Raw genomic sequence first — 14,430 nt, forward strand, 5'->3', positions numbered from 1 at the left:
TGGTGGTGGAGAAGCAGGCTGTAATGTGGACCAAATCAGGAAAAGTTCTCCTTCTTGTCTGCCTCCCAAGAAATCCTCATAGATTTTTGCAGATTTTCTGTTTCCCATTATTCACGGAACTGAAATTTGAGCCATTTTATACTGTCTTAAAGAAAAAAATAACACCTAAAAACGAGGAGAAGTCCATAGATGCAGATACATATGTTGAATTTAAGGAACTGGAGATTAAACATTGAATTTCTTAATTGGCAGCCAGAAGGGACAAAGCATTCAAAATAAAAGATTCATCATTATCTTTCTCACCAAGACACTGGTGGATCCTCAGAACCCCAAACAGCCCAGTTATACTTGACTAAGTATTGGCAACTGGCCATTTCTTACCCTCTAATTTGTTTTGACCAAATTCTAGTTAAGCTTCTCTCCTTCCTATTGTCCCCTGAGCACTGCTTGCTCCAAAACCTTAGAAAACACTAAAAAAATGGAACCTGCCCCCCTATCCCACCCTTATCAGCTTCTCCTGGGAATCAGATGACCTCAGGGAGACCCTCTTGTCCAGTGTCCCCTTAAAAGATTAAGTTTGTCTCTGCTCACCCCTCCTTTACACTTTGGAAGAAAAACTTGGTGTGTTAGAATTTGAAATCCATATTTCTGAGATTGGAGAGTTTTCACAACTGCAATTGTCTTTTTTTCTAATTAAACTCTCTCTGTATCTAACTTAGGATTTGTTTATATTTGACATCATGTACTTGAAATATTCATGTTGGAGGTAACAGAAACCCAAGCTGAAAAATACTTGAAACAAAAGGTAATTTATCACTATTAAGAATTTCAGAGGTGCTTTTGACCTCAAATAGAGGGAAATATTCAAAAGATCAAATGACAACATGAAATGTGCTTTCTCCATATTCAGAATCTACATTCCTCTTTGTTTACTTTTTAGGAAAGCTCTGCCAGTATAGTGACAGAAATGGCCACAAGCACCTTCTCAGAAGGATCCTGAAATAAAGACCTACCCCCAAAGTGGAGCAATAACAAGAAAGCTTTTATTGGCTATGTGGGAGAATAAAAATAATTTTTTCTCTACCTTTCCAGGTTCTTGGATGAGCGCCTCCTGCCCCCCGCCATATAATAAAAAAGACAGAGTAACAGGAGAAAAACAAAAGTTTAATATTGTATATTTAATTGGGCTTCCCTGGTGGCTCCGTGGTAAAGAATCCACCTGCCAATGCAGGAGGTGTGGGTTCCATCCGTGGGTCAGGAAGATCCCCTAGAGAAGGAAATAGCAACCCACTCCAGTATTTTTGCCTGAGAAATCACGTGGACACAGGAGCCTGGTATGCTACAGTTCATGGGGTCGCGAAAGATTCGGACACGACTTAGTGACCAAACAACATACCTCCTTTATCCACGGGAGATACCCAGGAAAGCTGGGTAACTCCCCAAAATGGCCCAAGCTACTACTTCAAATAACATCTCCAGCTAAAGACAAAAGAAGATATTGGGTTGAGGGGAGGCTGGTTATAAGAGCACAATAAATAAGCAAAGCACAGTAAATAAGGATAAGGTTGTTATGCAGATTTAAGTCTTTGTCTTATTCATTGATAAGTTTCTAGACATTTAGAGTCATCCTTTTTTTCCTGGTACAGAGAGGGAGATACCCTTACAAGGGGAGATTTCCCTTATAAATGTAAATACAAAAGGATAATGTCTATCTGGTTTTCAGGGCTTCTCTAATGTCTGCTGTTTTTAAAAAAATTATCAGCCTTAAAATAATCCTTGGACCGGGAGGCCTGGCGTGCTGCGATTCATGGGGTCGCAAGGAGTCAGACACGACTGAGCGACTGAACTGAACTTAACTGAACTGAAAATAATCCTTATGCCAAAGAGTTGTATTTTCAGGTGACCAAATTCTGCTCCCCATCAGCTACTAGTAGGAGAGCTGGTCTGTCTCTTGGGTTTCTGGACCCAGTTTCCAACATGTAGGGCTGTAGGAAGGTTCTCCACACCAAAAACAAGTAATTATTTAGACACCAGATGGGTGTCCTATAATTCAACTCAATTCTGACACTATCTACTTAGAGATAACATCAGATCCCAGTTTAATGTCTCCCTCTACAAATCTACAACACTGCTGTCCCCACCCCCTGCCACACACACATTTCAAAGGCCACTTGCAAGCTGATTATTATCTGTGCTTTTGACTGACTGGCTATAAATTAGAGGTTCCCATGACCCCCCTCCTTGGGTTCAATTGATTTGCTAGAGGGGCTTACAGAATTCAGAGAAACATTTTACTTACGAGGTTATCAGTTTTGTTTTGTTTTTAAATAAAAAATACAAGTCAGGAACAGCCAGATGGAAGAGATGCCTAGGGCAAGGTATGGGGAAATGGCATGGAGATTCCATGCTCTCTCCAGTTGTGCCACTCTCCCCAAATTTCTAAGTGTTCACCAACCTAGAAGCTCTCTAAAATTCCATCCATCTTTTTGAATTTTTATGGAGAATTCATTGCATAGGCGTGATTGATTAAGTCATTGGCTGTTGGCAATTAACTCAATCTCCAGCCTGAGTTCCATCCTTCTAATCACAGTATTGGTTCCCCTGGCAACCAGCCCCTATTCTTAGGGTACCTAAGGGCTTTCCAAATATCACCTCATTAACATAACACAAAACACCTTTATTATTCTTATCGCAGGAAGTGTCAAAGGTTTTAGGAGTTGTGAGCCAGGAACTGTGAAGGAAGACCAACTATATATGAAAACTATGAATGAATGACCAAATATATATTTCTTATAAATCACAGTGTCTATATGAAATGAGATTGTTGTGCCTTCTGGCAGTTAGCTGAGCTTTTATGTTACAGGCACTCAGGCGGTTAAGGAGAGAGGAATACTAAAACAAAAATGTGACAGATGAGGCAAAGCAAGTGGATAGTTGTCAGTTTTCCGAAGTAGATGTTCTATGGATAAGCAATTCTGGAAAAGTAGGAAGTCCAGTTTAAATTTAGCAAGGAAAATGGACAGTTTAAGAAAACGCAGTTTCTTGTTTAGCGGGAAGGCCAGTTGCTTTAGGCTAGGGGCTTGCAACTCTTGATGAAGAGGTAGCAACAACATCTTAACCCTTTATAACCTCTAGGCCTAAATGGTTTCATTAAAACAGTATGCCTCTTTCAAGGTAGCATCAGCAAAGTTCTGTGGATGTTGGCTGTTGTTGGACCACTTTGGGTCAAGTGTTCATCTCTGAAACGTTTGCTGTGGACTGAGAGGTGCAGAAATTCCGCTTGACCAGACCTAGGTCTCGTGCCCATCATTAGGGAGAGGGACTGAGTTAGTTTCACCTTGATCTCATCGAGGCAGCAATGAGTGGTGGCTTGAAGTGAGATCTTAATTCCCTGTCCAGGAATTGAACCTGGGTAGCCTGGATGAGAACCAGGAATCCCAGCCACCAGACCAGCAAGGGCTAGAGGTTAGAAGATATTTTTCCCTGGATTTTTGTCCCCAGTAAAAAATGCATTTATCAGGGAGGCAGAAACTGTAAATGCAGATATAAGGTTTATTATTAGAGGCAAAGCACAACAACAAGCGGGAGAGCACGTAGAGAAACAGTTTGTTTAGTTGAGATAGAAGCAAGGCAGAGGTGCACACCTGGAGAGAAAGGGTGTGGGCGTCCCCTCTAGTGAGGAGGAGTGCAGTAAAGAGGTGGTTAAGTCATTTATATACATCAGTGCTTCCGGTTCTTTGTCTTCCTTCAGGCCAATTATCTGGTTTCTTTTTTCTACACCTGATCTAGACCTACCCTAGGACTCTCCCTCAGATGTGTACACACCCCTCAGCCAAGATGGATCTCCAAGTGAAGGCTTTTGGGAGGCCTGGCATTATCCCTTGAATTTTGACCCACAAGGAACCTTTCTGTGCATAGTGTCTTCCTTGTCTCAAAAAGAGGGGGGAGAAGAGATCCCTTAATTGTTTACTCAAACAGGGTCCTTGCCATGACTATTACCTTAAGGTGTTTACAAGAGACAAACACTGGCTCTTTACCCTGTTTCTGTTACTTCCATTTCGGAGGGCAAAGGGGAGGCTCAATGTAAATACCTTCACTGGAGCCCACCTATCTCTTATCTCAGAAAATGCTAACAGTTTTAAGTATCTAGTATCACTGCTTCATGCCCCAGGAAATGTAAAGAGTAGGCCAGCTGTAAATGTCTAACCTGGAGCCCATTTATGCTAACTCAATCTGAACCACACAGTCTGAGAATAAGGGAGGGATGGTTCTCTATTGGGGCTTCCCTGGTGGCTCAGATGGTAAAGAATCTGCCCACAATGTGGGAGACCTGGGTTCGATCCCTGGGTCTGAAAGATCCCCTTGAGAAGGGGATGGCAAGCCACTCCAGTATTCTTGCCTGGAGAATTCCATGGACAGAGGAGCCTGGTGGGCTACAGTCCATGGGATCGCAAAGGTTCTCTATTAGTAACCTAAATGTTGACTGAGAAAGAATGAAGCATCCCTCACAGTTGTAATCTGGTAGGGATCTCTTGCTGAATGTGAGCAAAAAAAATCGCATAATCCAACGTCACCTGAAGTCAGCCATGATGACAGTGGACTGTGTCCATAAGAGTGCAGCAAAATCATGGTCACTCCATAACAATTTCTGTGCTCAGACAAAAGGAAGAACACTGTGAAAACCATAAAACCGTCTGAACCTGCCCCCTCCCTGATAACAAGATGGATGCTGCATCTCTACCAATTACAGCCCTACTTTATTTCTCACACGTGCTGTGTAAAAATTATTACTATATCCAGTCACAAATTTGCCTCTGGTTTCTAACAGCACCCAATCCAGATCAGATCTCTTACTTGAAAATTTGCCAAAAGCACCACAAGCTGAAATCCTAAAATAAGCTTCTCTTAATAGCCTCTTATTGACATTTTACCGTGATGTGCAAGCTTCTTTGCTGCAGCAAGTAATAAACCCTGATATCTTGCCTGGTGGTCTTTGGCTGGTAAGCATCAACACCGCTAAACTCCTGCTTAGGAAATCTTGGCTCATTTTCAGTGACTACTGCTTTTGTGCATGGAAAAAAATTAGAGAAGCATATAGTATATATTTATGCTGAACAAGAATGAGAAGCCCTTGGGTGACAGAACACAGATGGCTTCATATTCATGACAGCGTGAAGATGCTACTGATAGTCAGCTTCAGTTGGTATTTTCTTCAACATCTAATGGTATAGTTTTTAAAGCAGAGACAGGGACTTTAGTGATGAACTATTGCTTGAGGTTACATCAGAATAAGATAGAGAAAGTATTAGTAAGCAAAATTATTTCTCAACGGTTTTGGAAATTCATTTTTTAAAAAGACAATTATTGATTTGCATTTTCAAAGCCTGTGCTAGAAAAATAAATAGGTAGTTTTCCTTTAAAGCATTAACATTTCTTTTACCAACTCATTTTCCCTTTGTTAGAAGGCAGCTCTACCTAGAGGCATCCTCTGTGATCCTGCTGTTTCTCAGATATTCAAGGCATTCCACAGGTTGTACAGCACTTATACCCATGATAATTCTTTTCATTTCTCCTTCCCCTTCCCACCCCACTTCCTTCAGGGTTCTTTGTTAGGGAGAGATGCAAATTTGAGCAAAAAGGTTAATGATTGTTAGCAGCTAAATGTGTTTCCTTTTCAGGGATAAAATACTATTATAGAAAACAACTCTTGGCCTCTGTTGCAGATGGTCTGAGTTTTAATTCCCATACATTTATCTCCAGGCTTTGCTGAGCAAGTCATTTATTCTGTCTGAACTACAATTCATTTATCTGAAAAAGTAATCTTCATTCATTTTAGCACTTCCTGAGGGCCTTTGATGTTTCCGAGTCCAAAGATAACCTCTGGGTTCACAACTATGCCCCTGAATTTGAGAATCTCACAACTCTTTTGTTCATATCACGCAAAATTGCTATGAAACTCAAATTAGACTATTTATATGAAAGCATTTGGACAATTACATGTTATCATTAGGATGGTAGCATGTGAAACACTTCCTCCATTGCATTCAACCATAGAGAAAGGTAAAAGTGGGCATTTCAGGGAAAGAAACTAGTTAAAGATAGAAAAGTCTTTTGTCAGAGATAACTTTTTAACTTCTAAATGAATTCCAAGGAAATTACTGACCAACCTGAAGGACTGCTATCTCCATAGTTATATTCATTAACAGATACCAAAAAGCTATTCTTTCCTTCATGTTCAAATTAAGTATCTTATTTTCTTCCAGCCTGCAACATCAATATGCTGTAGACAGAGACAAACAAAATAAAACATTACCTTGTATTAGTTTTCTATGCTGTATAACAAATTATCAACAATTTAGCAGCTTGAAATAACATATGCTTCAGTTCAGTTCAGTTCAATCACTCAGTGGTGTTCAACTCTTTGCGACCCCATGGACTGCACCATGCCAGGCCTCCGTGTCCACCACCAACTCCCGGAGTTTACTCAAACTCATATCCATCGAGTCGGTGATGCCATCCAACCATCTCATCCTCTGTCGTCCCCTTCTCCTGCCTTCAATCTTTCCCAGCATCAGGATCTTTTCAAATGAGTCAGTTCTTCGCATCAGGTGGCCAAAGTATTGGAGTTTCAGCTTCAGCAGCAGTCCTTCCAAAGAATATTCAGGACTGATTTCCTTTAGGATGGACTGGTTGGATCTCCTTGCAGTCCAAGGGACTTTCAAGAGTCTTCTCCAGCATGACAGTTCAAAAGCATCAATTCTTCGGTGCTCAGCTTTCTTTATAGTCCAAATCTCATATCATACATGACAACTGGAAAAACTATAGCTTTGACTAGACAGACTTTTGTTGGCAAAGTAATGTCTCTGCTTTTTAATATGCTGTCTAGGTTGGTCATAGCTTTTCTTCCAAGGAACAAGCATCTTTTAATTTCATGGCTGTGGTCACCATCTGCAGTCATTTTGGAGCTCAGGAAAATAAAGTCTCTCACCGTTTTCATTGCTTCCCCATCTATTTGCCATGAAGTGATGGGACCAGATGCCATGATCTTAGTTTTCTGAATGTTGAGTTTTAAGCCAACTTTTTCACTCTCCTTTTTCACTTTCATCAAGAGGCTCTTTAGTTTTTCACTTTCTGCCGTAAGTGTGGTGTCATCTGCATATCTGAGGTTATTGATATTTCTCCCAGCAGTCTTGATCTTGTGTTTCATCTCCAGGCTTGTGCTTCAATCTCCCAGCTTGTGCTTCATCCTGCCCAGCATTTCTCAAGATGTTCTCTGCATATAAGTTAAATAAGCAGGGTAACGAAATACAGCCTTGACGTCCTCCTTTCCCGATTTGGAACCAGTCTGTTGTTCCATGTCCAGTTCTAACTGTTGCTTCTTGACCTGCATACAGATTTCTCAGGAGGCAGGTCAGGTGGTCTGGAATTCCCATCTCTTTCAGAATTTTTCAGTTTGTTTTGATCCACAGAGTCAAAGGCTTTGGCATAGTCAATAAAGCAGAAATAGATGTTTTTCTGGAACTCTCTTGCTTTTTTGATGATCCAACGGATGTTGGCAATTTGATCTCTGGTTCCTCTGCCTTTTCTAAATCCAGCTTGTACATCTGGAAGTTCACGGTTCATGTACTGTTGAAGCCTGACTTGGAGAATTTTGAGCATTACTTTGCTATCATGTGAGATGAGTGCAATTGGGTGGTAGTTTGAGCGTTCTTTGGCATTGCCTTTCTTTGGGATTGGAATGAAAACTGACTTTTTCCAGTCCCGTGGCCACTGCTGAGTTTTCCAAATTTGCTGGCATATTATTATCTCACAATTTCAGTGGGTCAGGAGTCCACGTCTGGTTTAGCTGGGTACTCTGCTCAAGGTTGCTCAGTGGTTTAAAAAAAAAAAAAAAAACAACTGCCTAGCAATGCAGAAGATGCCAAGAGACATGGGTTTGATCCCTGGATTGGGGAGATCCCCTGAAGAAGGAAATAGCAACCCACTTCAGTATTCTGCCTGGAAAGTCCCATAGACAGAGAAGCCTGGCAGGCTACCATCCATGGGGTCACAAAGAGCCAGACATGACTGAGCAACTGAATACTGCTCAAGATCTCACAACACTTCAGTCATGGGCCATGTTCTAATTTAGAGGCCAGACTGGGGAAGAATCTGCTTCCAAGCTCTTTCAAGTTGTTGCCAGAATTAATTTTCTGCACCCGTGTCATTGAGGGTCCTGGCTTTCTGCTGGCTGTCAACTATAGAAGCTGCCCTTAGGTCCCAGAGGCTAATAACTACATTTCCGTGACTTGTGGGTTTCTCCAACATGGCCATTTACTTCATCAAGCCACTCTGGGTCCAGTCCATTTTTAAAGAGCATTCACCTGATTAAATCAGGCCCACCCTGGCTAATTTCCCTTTTGATTAATTCTGTACGGATTGATTTGAGATCTTAATTATATCTGCAACATCCCTTTATCTTTGCCATAACCTGTAGCTAGAAGCAAGTCACAGGTCTTGTCCCCACGTATTTTACAGGACATGCAATACAAGGATGTAGGAATCAAGGAGGCTACCATAGTGTTTTGAAAGAATTAAAGAGAAAGTCTTTTTCAAAAAAAATCTAAATTTGATTTTTTAAAAATCAGATCCACTTTCCTTAACTTCTCTCTTTCATTGTTTCTGGTTTGTAAGCTGCTTTAGGAAATAGGTCTGTATCCCTCCAGGGGAGATAAGTACATATAGGTAGTGGGTGGAGACAGTATGAGGTCTATATTGGTGATACTATCAATGATACTACTTAACAATTAACTATGTTCCATGAATTATTTCTAAGTATTCTACATGAATTGCTTACTTTAATTCTCACAACAACCCTTTGAGGTAAGTACTATTATTAAAGTAAAAATGTGATTATTTAGAAGATTTACATAGGAATGCCTAGTAATCTTTGCCTTTAGTGCTTTTTGTGGTCTGTATATAGTTGCTCAATCCAGATTTGTTGAACTAATAGCCTAAAATAATTATGGTTAGCATTTAGAGTCAACAATACTTATGTAGATGTTAAACCAGAGGTTCTTGGCAAGTTGTGAACAGCATCCTGGTTGTTAGGTGCTCTGGGTTTCTAAACTCAACCTTACTTTTTCATTTATTGAGAAATTGAAGTAATCACTTTAACTTCCTAGATCTCCAAAATCTTTCCTTTAAGATAACAATTTGAAACTACATCACCTGTAAGAGTCTATCTGTACTTAAGTAAAACACATTCAAAGTGCAGGAGAAATTTTAACCACAGGGTCCACCTGATAACCAAAACACATTTTTAAAGTACTTAACCACATATTTTTATGGTAGAAATAATGCTAGGTGAAAGAAGTTCATATGAAAAAAGTCGGCAAGCTTTTTGTGACAGGATAGACAGGTTTGTGTTCCAGCCCTGAAACGTGTTAGCTGCAAGTGAGCCTCTTTGAGTAGCAGTTTCTTCTGCTGTGAAACTTGAAAGAGAACTGCCTTGCCAACCTGTTTTGGGAATCAAGATAACTTACATAAAGCAATTAGTATAATGTCTGCTGCCATGATTTGTTCATTTTCTCTTTTTCTAAGGAAAAAAATGAAATATAAAAGAATCTATAAAGAACAAATGAATTTTATCTTCATACAGGCAATTCAAACTTTGAAAACATAAACTTCTTAAATTTTAATTTGGATGTTTATAAATATATAACACCACACAGTGGTGGTGGGGGGGGGAGGTGTGTGTGCTCGCATGTGTGTATAAAGCTATTGTGTGAATAAAGAAGTTCCCTTGTTAGCTGAATGAATCTTATAAGTTGGGAGACTTGAATATAAAATGTCTCCCTTGGTGGTTATAAAGGAAAGTCATGTGTACATTTCTGAATGTTCCATTACATACACTTTAATTGCAGTGGTATTTTAATTGCACCGTGATTGCAGTTTTATAAGTGAGACTTACAAAAATAGTCTATGCTATACTATATTGAATGAAGCATTTCAGCGTTTAAGAAGATGATATAAATAAAAGTTGTAAAGTACATTAGCTCTTTTTATAAGGTGATTGCTCTTTAATTCCACCTTCACTGCCCATAGGCTGAAAACAGTTGGAAAATGAACATTATAATTTACTAGCATGGGAGATTTTAACACTTACTTGCAGTGTTGAGGGAAATCACTTTCTGTACATGTTCTGAACTAAGCTAAAATCTCTATCTAGAGCATTCCTATTAAGTGGCCATCTTATCAGCCTTGCCTTTATATGTTTCATTCTAATTTCTTTGTGGGATGCCCCTGATCATATAATAAAAAATAAACATGGATATGTTATGCTTTTAGGATCAAGTATGGCCTCTTTGATCATCCCTGTGTGGATGTTCCAGGTATTAAGAAAACACATGGTTGAAAAATTATATTTTTAGAAGTCCTATGCCCTCCATATCTGCTTCTGTACTTTAATACTATTTTATTATTACTTTCAATTTCCATTTTTATCCAACCATATTCAGAGAAATTGATATCACCATGAATAACATGCTGATTAATACAGATTTTTTAGAAGGAATTAAAAAGGCTAAATATCATAGCAGCTGTTTATCATCTAAGTTCCTTCTACCCCAGATCACTTTTCAAATAAGTGATTGATATTTATGAGGCTGTAGCCATCAGAATGGAGAAGGCAATGGCAACCCACTCCAGTACTCTTGCCTGGAAAATCCCACGGACGGAGGAGCCTGGTAGGCTGCAGTCCATGGGGTCGCACAGAGTCGGACACGACTGAAGCAACTTAGCAGCAGCAGCAGCAGCAGCAGCAGCAGCAGCCATCAGAATCTGTTGGAATTGAACCAGCTTTACTGAAAGATAATACAATAAATAGTTGTTAGAATCACTTTGCTTCTGAATGAACAGACTCAAGTAATTGTGTCTCAAATGTCCTTCTTGGCATATGTGGAGCTGACCCTTGAACAATGCGGTTGTGAACTGCCCAGCTCTGCTTATAGGTAGATTATTTTCAAGAATAAGTATTACCACATAATCTGTGATTGGTGTCTGCTACTGCGGAACCAGCTATGCGGAACCACAGTTATTCAAGGATCAATGATATTAGAAAGAGTTTTGCTCCTAATTAAAAGTACTCTTTTTGCATGTTTATAATTTCCTCCTGTCCAAAACTGAAAATAGGTAAAATCTAGAACCAACAAATGTGATTCTATCGTTTCATAACCTATGAAGTAGGGAGGTTGGGAACTAATTGGCTTTTAAGGCTTTTTTTGAGTCATGTTCTATGGTTTTAGTTTTTTAGGCTCCCATGTTTCTTGATCAGATAATTTTAAAAATTTTGATATCTTTTATTCCTTTTTTACTTCATATTCTAAGAGCTTGCTTGGTTATTTAAATGAGGTTAGGAGTACATATGTAAAATGGAGTCACATTCTTCCTGGAAAACAACTGAGGACAAACAACATGGGGAAAAAGAAAAAAACTCCAACCTGGTGAAAGACACCACAAAAAACACCCAAATCCCCGGTGAGTTAGAGAAAAATTTGGACCAAATCAAAATAGCAGCCCCAAAGAAATTCCATGCCTTTCAGTTCTAGGGCATCTCACAGAGCTGTTCATAAGTCGGTAGTCTACTAAACTGGCCTTCCCTCCATTGAACCATGTCGTTAGCCTTTTACCACAGACAAAGTAGAGAAGTGTGGCAGAATTCACATGATACCAAGAAGTTCAGGTGAAGGTGATGATTAAAGAATTAGACAGACATATCATCACTGAAGGAAGCAGATTTTAGTTAGGGCTGAGCTTAGATGACTAACATATAGTTGCTGATCTGGTTAATTGAACAGTAATGGGAGCTGCTGCTGCTGCTGCTGAGTCACTTCAGTCGTGTCCGACTCTGTGCAACCCCATAGACAGAAGCCTACCAGGCTCCCCTGTCCCTGGGATTCTCCAGGCAAGAACACTGGAGTGGGTTGCCATTTCCTTCTCCAATGCATGAAAGTGAAAAATGAAAGTGAAGTCGCTCAGTCGTGTCCAACTGTTAGCGACCCCATGGACTGCAGCCTACCAGGCTCGTCCGTCCATGGGAGGGAGCTAAATCACCATATGAAAGATTATCAAAGTGCTGGATTCACTGAGAGTTAAGGCCTTCTACCAACTGCTAGGTGGAAAGTACTCTCAGCATTGAATGTCAGGGAGAAGGAGTTTTAATTCTGTTGATCTAAATCTAAGATACTTACTCCTTAATTCATCCCCTGAGTCTTTCTACCACATGGCATTTAATGAACACTTGACTGTAGAAGATATGTTTGATTGGCACTCAATATTGTTTCAAACACATTTTAGTTTGTACTTCTGCACAGTCTGGAAAGCTGAAAACTATTTTCTAGCACCCTTGTAGCTAGGGACCTGAAACCTATGTAGATTCTGTAAGTTAGATGCATTCATATGAATTTTGAACTGAAAAAGTAGTGTTTCTCTTCATCTCTGCTGTCAAGCAAGGTCATGTTCCTCCCACTCCCACAGCATTCAGTGTTAGTTCCTAGCAAACAGGGTGTCAGGAGACAGAAATTGGGGTATCTATTTTGAGCTGATGTAAATGTATAAAGAATGATATGACTCTAAAACTAAGAACTGGAGCCACTTCATGACCACTGGATTGAAGCTGTGATGGCGTAGTTTTGAAGTCAACAGTTTCAATGACATCATTCTAATTAACTCAGTCTTGATGTTAGAGGAGGTAGCAACTCCACTGGTGGGTCTGTTCTTTGGTGCTCATCATAGCATAATGCCTGTTATCCTGTTCCTTAAAATGTTCCAGCTTATTTACACTTATTTTTTAAAAATAACTAGAAGATATTTATGTCCTATGTAGATTCTGTATAACTGGAATCTATTTGAAACTTTGACCCAAAAAGTATTTACATATTCAAAGATGAATTTTAAGTATGATATAATCAGACCTATGTGAAAGTAATGCAAATAAACAAGAGTCATCAAAGCATTAAAAAAGACAAAGACAATTTTCAATAAAAGTTATATATCATAACATATCTTAGAAACTTTCTACATTAAATCAAGGAAATTAATGAAAATATGCTGTCTCTTGAGAGATGTGATATAGGATTTCAAAGAAAGGAAATGAGAGTAAAAGAGAAACATAAACTAGCAAAATGAAGAGGATGAAAAGAAGAAAAGTCACTAAAAGAAAGTCAAATTTGTCTAAGCAAAATAGAAAGACTTGAAAGAGTGAGGTATCACTGAACATCTTTAACTGACATCTATCAGCTCATGTCCATTCAAATTAATATAAATTTGAATGACCCTAATATGTATATATCAAAATCTATACCCTAAAATCAGAAAATGCATCTTCATTTATAATGCCCACATAACAATTTTACAAAATCAATTGTATATTTGGTTACACAATCATTAAGAATTGCTAATAATTGTCTAAATATTAGGAATAAGCATACCATAGTGCCTTTTCATTATGTAATAAAAATTCAAATTAATAATAATAAAAGCCACACTATGAATTAGGAAATAAACACATACATGCATAACTTTTAAACACTTGTAAGTGTATAAATAAGGAAATAAAAATTGCATCATAAATACTTATTAGATAACATAAGCAAATTCTATATGTCAGTACCAATAGGATATGGCTAATACAATGTTCAGTGCTTCTAATAACTTAAAGTATTTTAAACCTTAAAAAGTGTGGCAGATATTGTTAGTTTCCTAACCAACAGCTTCCTATCCCCTAATTACTTGCTGGCAGAAATTGCTTTCAGAGTAGTGATAACTCTGATATGGTAAGAATGGTAGAATAGAAAGATAGAAAATACAGAGCAGCCCTTAGAAATATCATTGCTCTGCTAAATCAGCTGTGGAAACACCCTGCTTGCAGACTTCTTGTTATGTAAGATAACAAATGTCCTTATTATTTAAATTACATTTAGGAAGATACTCTCTTTCAACAGAAAGTGATACTACAAGAGTAAAAATAAATGAATAAGCACTCAATTTAAAAGTTAGAAATAGACTAATAAAATAAATATAAGGGAAGGAAATGGAGAGAGCATAAAAAGAGTAACATAAAGCACTCCTTAGTACTTAGTAAGCCTTAAAATAAGTAGATAGAAAAAACGAACTGAAAACTGATTATTTGAGGGAGAATAGGGTGACCAATAATTTAATAAAAAAAGCCTTCTTCAGCAATCAATACAAAGAAATAGAGGAAAATGACAGAATGGGAAAGACTAGAGATATCTTCAAGAAAATTAGAGATACCAAGGGAACATTTCATGCAAAGATGGGCTCAATAAAGGACAGAAATGGTATGGACCTAACAGAAGCAGAAGATATTAAGAAGAGGTGGCAAGAATACATGGAAGAACTGTACAAAAAAGATCTTCACGACTCAGATAA

Source organism: Budorcas taxicolor, chromosome X (assembly GCF_023091745.1).
Source record: "Budorcas taxicolor isolate Tak-1 chromosome X, Takin1.1, whole genome shotgun sequence".
Classification (NCBI taxonomy): Eukaryota; Metazoa; Chordata; class Mammalia; order Artiodactyla; family Bovidae; genus Budorcas; species Budorcas taxicolor.